Source organism: Scyliorhinus torazame, chromosome 16 (assembly GCF_047496885.1).
Source record: "Scyliorhinus torazame isolate Kashiwa2021f chromosome 16, sScyTor2.1, whole genome shotgun sequence".
NCBI lineage: Eukaryota > Metazoa > Chordata > Chondrichthyes > Carcharhiniformes > Scyliorhinidae > Scyliorhinus > Scyliorhinus torazame.
The window spans coordinates 76,407,068-76,414,988 of NC_092722.1; positions in this window are offsets into that span (position 1 = coordinate 76,407,068).

The following is a 7,921-nucleotide window of genomic DNA, read 5'->3' on the forward strand; positions in this document are numbered from 1 at the left end:
CTCCCCTTCAATGCTCTCTCCCCTTCCCCTCTCTCCCTCCCCTTTCGCACTCTCTACCTTTCCCCTCTCTCTCTCTCCCTTCCCCCTCTCTTTCTGTCCCTTTCCCCGTCGCTCTCTCTCCCCTCTCACTCTCCTTCCTCCCTCTCTCCCTTCTCTCCTTGCTATCTCCCCTTCCCACTCGATCACTCTCTCTCCCCTTTTCCCTTATTCTCGTTCCTCCTTCCCCTTTCTCCCCCCACCTTTTCCCTCTTTCTCTCTCACTTCTCCCCTCTCTCTCTCCTTCCCCCTCTTCCCTACCCCGATCACTCTCACCTTCCCTCTCACTTTCTCCCCCATCCCCTATCTCTCTCCCCTTCCCCTTCCTCTCTCTCCCATCCCCCTCTCCTCTCTTCCCCATTCTAGCTCTCTGCTTTACCCTCCCCCTCCTTTCCCCACTCTCTCTTCCCTCTCCCCTCTCCCCCTCACTCCCCTCCCCACACTCTCTCTCCCTTACCCGCTCCCCCCTCCCTCCCCTTCCCCCCTCCCCTTCCCGCTCCCTCCCATTCTCTCTCTCTCTCACCTTTCCCTTGAAAATGAAATGAAAATCGCGTATTGTCACAACTAGGCTTCAAATGATTCCTACCCTTCCTCTCTCTCCCCCCTTCCCACTGTCTCTCCTCTTCCCACTCTCTCTCCACTTTCCCCCTCGCTCACTCTCTCCCCATACCCTCTCTCCCCCTGCCTTTTCCCTCTCTTTCGCACCCCTTCCCCTGCTACCTCCTTCCCCCTCTCTCCCCTTCCCCCTCTCCACCCCTTCCCCCTCTCTCCACCCCTTCCCCCTCTCTCCACCCCTTCCCCCTCTCTCCACCCCTTCCCCCTCTCTCCACCCCTTCCTCTTCTCTCCACCCCTTCCCCCTCTCTCTCCTCTTCCCCCTCTCCACCCCTTTCTCTCTCCCCCCCTTTCTCTCTCCCCCCTTTCTCTCTCCCCCTTCCCCCTCACTCCCCTTCCCCTCTCCCTCCACTTCCCTATCGCACTCTCTACCTTCCCCCTCTCTCTCTCTTCCTCCCCTCCCTCCCTTCTCCCTCTTTCTCTGTCCCTTTCTCCGCAACTGCCCCTCCCCTCTCACTCTCCTTCCTCCTGAGCCCTTCTCCCCTTGCTCTCTCTCCCTTCCCCTCTCTCTCTCCCCTTCCCCCACTCTCTAACTCCCCTTCCTATCTCTATCTCCCTCTCCTTCCCCCTTCCACTCTCGCTCTCTCTCTCTTGCCCCCTCACTCACTCTCTCCGTCCTTCCCCCTTTCTCTCTCTTTCCCCTTCCTCCATCTATCTCCTCTTGCCCCCCCCTCTCATCCCCCTCCTTCGTTCTTTCCTTCACACTCGGTCTCTCTCTCTCTTTCCCCTTTGCCCTGACTCTCTCACCCTTCCCCTTCCTCTCTCTCCCATCCCCCTCTCCTCTCTTCCCCATTCTAGCTCTCTGCTTCCCCCTCACACTCCTTTCCCCACTCTCTCTTCCCTCCCCCTCACTCTCCTCCCTCCCTCTCCCTTACCCCCCTCTCCCTTCCCCCCTCTCTTCCTTACATCTCTCGCTCCTTCCCCCTCTCTCCCTTCTCCCCTCCCTCCCCTCTCTCCCTTCCCCCCTATCTTCCTTACCCCTCTCTCTCCTCCCCCTCTCTCCTTCCCCCCTCTCTCTCCCTTCCCCCCCCTCTCTCCCTCCCTCCCCTCCCCATCTCTCTCCCTTCCCCCCCTCTCTCCCTCCCTCCCCTCCCCATCTCTCTCCCTTCCCCCCCTATCTTCCTTACCCCTCTCTCTCTCCTCCCCCTCTCCCTCCCCTCCCCCCCATCTCTCTCCCTTGCCCTCTCTCCCTTCCTCCCCTCTCTCCTTTTTCTCTCCCCTCCCCCTCGCTCCCTCCGATATTGCACTGAAGATGGGATTTTATTACAACGAACGAGGACAAACTCTCTCACTGTACGGTGAAGGCTCCCAGAGCCGAAGAACGAACGTGTTCAGCCCAGCCGAGTGGAGAGGGCGGGCAGCGACTGAGCCAGCATAAGGGGACCAATGGAAAAGTTGTTGGCGGGGCGAGGTGTGGTCTGCTGCCTCTCGCCGACAGCCCACCAGCTCGGTGTCCGGACCCTCAAACGCTGGTGGCGGCTTTCTTGTCGAACTTTGCTCGAACACCTGCCAGGTTCTGTCCCTTGCCGGCAGAATCCAGGATCGTATTACTGCCTACGGACCACAGAACTCACTTTTTTAAATGTGCGGAGGCCATTGATGCACGTGCCTACCACGCACCGACAAGTCCCATGGCATGGGAGGACCAAGTGATTGAATCGTTCTAACGGCTGTAGCAGTTACCCCACTATCTCCCCCAGCACCCTGTGTTACTGACTGTATCTCTACTGGTGTTAATCCAGCTCCCTCACACTGTCACTCAGTAACCCCTCTCCCCCAGCACCCTGTGTTACTGACTGTATCTCTACTGGTGTTAATCCAGCTCCCTCACACTGTCACTCAGTAACCCCTCTCCCCCAGCGCCCTGTGTTACTGACTGTATCTCTACTGGTGTTAATCCAGCTCCCTCACACTGTCACTCAGTAACCCCTCTCCCCCAGCACCCTGTGTTACTGACTGTATCTCTACTGATGTTAATCCAGCTCCCTCACACTGACACTCAGTAACCCCTCTCCCCCAGCACCCTGTGTTACTGACTGTATCTCTACTGGTGTTAATCCAGCTCCCTCACACTGTCACTCAGTAACCCCTCTCCCCCAGCACCCTGTGTTACTGACTGTATCTCTACTGATGTTAATCCAGCTCCCTCACACTGTCACTCAGTAACACTTCTCCCCCAGCACCCTGTGTTACTGACTGTGTCTCTATTGGTGTTAATCCAGCTCCCTCACACTGTCACTCAGTAACCCCTCTCCCCCAGCACCCTGTGTTACTGACTGTATCTCTACTGATGTTAATCCAGCTCCCTCACACTGTCACTCAGTAACCCCTCTCCCCCAGCACCCTGTGTTACTGACTGTGTCTCTATTGGTGTTAATCCAGCTCCCTCACACTGTCACTCAGTAACCCCTCTCACCCAGCACCCTGTGTTACTGACTGTATCTCTACTGGTGTTAATCCAGCTCCCTCACACTGTCACTCAGTAACCCCTCTTCCCCAGCACCCTGTGTTACTGACTGTATCTCTACTGATGTTAATCCAGCTCCCTCACACTGTCACTCAGTAACCCCTCTCCCCCAGCACCCTGTGTTACTGACTGTATCTCTACTGATGTTAATCCAGCTCCCTCACACTGTCACTCAGTAACCCCACTCCCCCCAGCACCCTGTGTTACTGACTGTATCTCTACTGATGTTAATCCAGCTCCCTCACACTGTCACTCAGTAACCCCACTCCCCCCAGCACCCTGTGTTACTGACTGTATCTCTACTGATGTTAATCCAGCTCCCTCACACTGTCACTCAGTAACCCCTCTCCCCCAGCACCCTGTGTTACTGACTGTATCTCTACTGGTGTTAATCCAGCTCCCTCACACTGTCACTCAGTAACCCCTCTCCCCAGCACCCTGTGTTACTGACTGTATCTGTATTTATGTTAATCCAGCTCCCTCACACTGTCACTCAGTAACCCCTCTCCCCCAGCACCGTGTGTTACTGACTGTATCTCTACTGATGTTAATCAAGCTCCCTCACACTGTCACTCAGTAACACCTCTCCCCCAGCACCCTGTGTTACTGACTGTATCTCTACTGATGTTAATCAAGCTCCCTCACACTGTCACTCAGTAACCCCTCTCCCCCAGCACCCTGTGTTACTGACTGTATGTGCATGGTGCTGTTTCGATGAATTGTTCAAAGGGTCGAGTCTTCCCATGCCAGAATGCCTGGGATCTTGTGTTTTTAAAATTTGGTTGCTTTCTGGAATGTCCTCGATGCATGTGGTCAAATTCGTATCGTCTCCGCGTATGTCACTCTCTCTCGTTTCCCCGCCCCACTGACCCGCTGTCAGTTTGCCTGATGCCCTTCCCACTCTCGAACCAGCATGTCCCCTCCCCGATCCAGAACCTTCCGGAATGCCAGACGTATTGACCAAAAAAATAACAGAGGAGAGTTTTAAAAAAAACACAAAAAAAAGGTATTTTTCACCAATGCACTTTTGAAGTGTCTCACACTGAGATGCATGTGGCTGTTATACATGTATAAAGTTCATGTCACCTGCCTTGTTTTACTTAACTGGTTGTTGTGTGAAATCTTTCAGTCTCCCTTTGCGCTTTCCACATTTCCCAACTTCCCACACCAGAGTTGATCACTGCCAGCCCGGATTAGAGGTTGGACACCAACAGGAAGAGGTTTGTGTTAAAGAATGTCTCAGTCAGAGGGACACAAAGACAGGGAGAGAGAAAGAGATATGGGAATAGAGAGGCACGGGGACAGAGAGAACGAGATATGGGGACATAGAGAGACATGAGTACAGAGAGACAAAGGGATAGAGAGAGGGAGGCATGGAGACCGACAGACAGAACAGAGGTGGAGCGGTTTAGGGAGGGAATTCCAGAATTTAGGATCCACAGCCAGCTGAAGGCACTGCCGCCAATAGGGGAGCAATAGAACATAGAACATTACAGCAGTGCAGGCCCTTCGGCCCTCGGAGTTGCACCGACCTATGAAACCACTCTAAAGCCCATCTACACTATTCCCTTACGGTCCATATGTCTATGCAATGACCATTTGAATGCCCTTAGTGTTGGCAAGTCCACTACTGTTGCAGGCAGGGCATTCCACGCCCTTACTACTCTCTGAGTAAAGAACCTACCTCTGACATCTGTCCTATATCTATCTCCCCTCAATTTAAAGCTATGTCCCCTCGTGCTAGACATCACCATCCGAGGGAAAAGGCTCTCACTGCCCACCCTATCCAATCCTCTGATCATCTTGTATGCCTCAATTAAGTTACCTCTTAACCTTCTTCTCTCTAACGAAAACAGCCTCAAGTCCCTCAGCCTTTCCTCATAAGATCTTCCCTCCATACCAGGCAACATTCTGGTAAATCTCCTCTGCACCCTTTCCATTGCTTCCACATCCTTCCTATAATGCGGCGACCAGAATTGCACACAATACTCCAAATGCGGACGCACCAGAGTTTTGTACAGCTGCAACATGACCTCATGGCTCCGAAACCCAATCCCTCTACCAATAACAGCTAACACACCGTACGCCTTCTTAACAACCCTCTCAACCTGGGTGGCAACTTTCAGGGATCTATGTACATGGACACCGAGATCTCTCTGCTCATCCACACTGCCAAGAATCTTACCATTAGCCCAGTGCTCTGTCTTCCTGTTATTCCTTCCAAAATGAATCACTTCACACTTTTCTGTATTAAACTCCATTTGCCACCTCTCAGCCCAGCGCTGCAGCTTATCTATGCCCCTCTGTAACTTGTAACATCCTTCCGCACTGTCCACAACTCCACCGACTTTAGTGTCATCTGCAAATTGACTCACCGATCCTTCTACGCCCTCCTCCAGGTCATTTATAAATATGACAAACAGCAGTGACCCCAAAACAGATCCTTGTGATACACCACTAGTAACTGGACTCCAGTCAGAACATTTCCCATCAACCACCACCCTTTGTCTTCTTCCAGCTAGCCAATTTCTGATCCAAACTGCTAAATCACCCTGAATCCCATGCCTCTGTATTTTCTGCAGTAGCCTACCGTGGGGAACTTTATCAAACGCTTTACTGAAATCCATATACACCACATCAACTGCTTCACCCTCATCCACCTGTTTGGTCACCTTCTCAAAGAACTCAATAAGGTTTGTGAGGCATGACCTACCCTTCACAAAACCGTGTTGACTATCTCTCATCAAATTATTCCTTTCCAGATGATTATACATCTTATAAACCTTTCCAAGATTTTGCCCACAACAGAAGTAAGGCTCAATGGTCTATAGTTACCTGGGTTGTCTCTACTCCCCTTCTTGAACAAGGGGACAACATTTGCTATCCTCCAGCCTTCTGGCACTATTCCTGTAGACAAAGATGACTTAAAGATCAAAGCCAAAGTCTCAGCAATCTCCTCCCTAGCTTCCCAGAGAATCCTAGGATAAATCCCATCCGGCCCAGGGGACTTATCTATTTTCACATTTTCCAGAATTGCTAACACCTCCTCCTTATGAACCTCAAGCCCTTCTAGTCTAGTAGCCTGAATCTCAGTATTCTTCTCGACAACATTGTCTTTTTCCTGTGTGAATACTGACGAAAAATATTCATTTAGCACCTCTCCTATCTCCTTGGACTCCAAGCACAACTTCCCACTACTGTCCTTGACTGGCCCTACTCTTACCCTTGTCATTCTATTATTCCTGACATATCTATAGAAAGCTTTAGGGTTATCCTTGATCCTACCTGCCAAAGACTTCTCATGTCCCCTCCTGGTTCTTCTTAGCTCTCTCTTTAGGTCCTTCCTAGCTAACTTGTAACTCTTGAGTGCCCTAACTGAACCTTCATGTCTCATCTTTACATAAGCCTCCTTCTTCCTCTTGACAAGTGTTTTGACTGCTTTAGTAAACCACGGTTCCCTTGCTCGACCACTTCCTCCCTGCCTGACAGGTACATACTTATCAAGGACACACAGTAGCTGTTGCTTGAACAAGCTCCACATTTCCATTGTGCCCATCCCCTGCAGTTTTCCTCTCCATCCGGTGCATCCTAAGTATTGCCTCATCGCATCATAATTGCCGTTCCCCCAGATATAACTCTTGCCCTGAGGTATATACCTATCCCTTCCCATCACTAAATTAAACGTAATCGAATTGTGGTCACTATCACCAAAGTGCTCACCTACCTCCAAATCTAACACCCGTCCTGGTTCATTACCCAGTACCAAATCCAATATGGCCTCGCCTCTCGTTGGCCTAGCTACATATTGTGTCAGGAAACCCTCCTGCACACATTGGACAAAAACGGACCCATCTAAAGTACTCGAACTATAGCGTTTCCAGTCAATATTTGGAAAGTTAAAGTCCCCCATAACAACTACCCTGTTGCTTTCACTCCTATCCAGAATCATCTTTGCAATCCTTTCCTCTACATCTCTGGAACTTTTCGGAGGCCTATAGAAAACCCCTAACAGGGTGACCTCGCCTTTCCTGTTTCTAACCTCAGCCCATACTACCTCAGTAGACGAGTCCTCATCAAACGTCCTTTCTGCCATTGTAATACTGTCCTTGACTAACAATGCCACCCCTCCCCCTCTTTTACCACCTTCCCTGAGCTTACTGAAATATCGAAACCCTGGCACCTGCAACAACCATTCCAGTCCTTGCTCTATCCGTGTCTCCAAAATGGCCACAACATCGAAGTCCCAGGTAGGAATCAGGATGTTCAAGAGGCTAGAACTGGAGGAGCGAAGATATCTGTACACTGACTGGTGTCTCTCAGTCCTCTCTCTCTCAGGGAGATATCTGTCCACTGACCGGTGTCTCTCAGTCCCCTCTCTCTCGGGGAGATATCTGTCCACTGACCGGTGTCTCTCAGTCCCCTCTCTCTCAGGGAGATATCTGTACACTGACCGGTGTCTCTCAGTCCTCTGTGTCAGGGAGATATCTGTCCACAGACTGGTGTCTCTCAGTCCCCTCTCTCTCAGGGAGATATCTGTACACTGACTGGTGTCTCTCAGTCCCCTCTCTCTCAGGGAGATATCTGTACAGTGACTGGTGTCTCTCAGTCCCCTCTCTCTCAGGGAGATATCTGTACACTGACTGGTGTCTCTCAGTCCCTCTCTCTCAGGGAGATATCTGTACACTGACTGGTGTCTCTCAGTCCCTCTCTCTCAGGGAGATATCTGTACACTGACCGGTGTCTCTCAGTCCCCCCTCTCTCTCAGGGTGATATCTGTACACTGACCGGTGTCTCTCAGTCCCTCT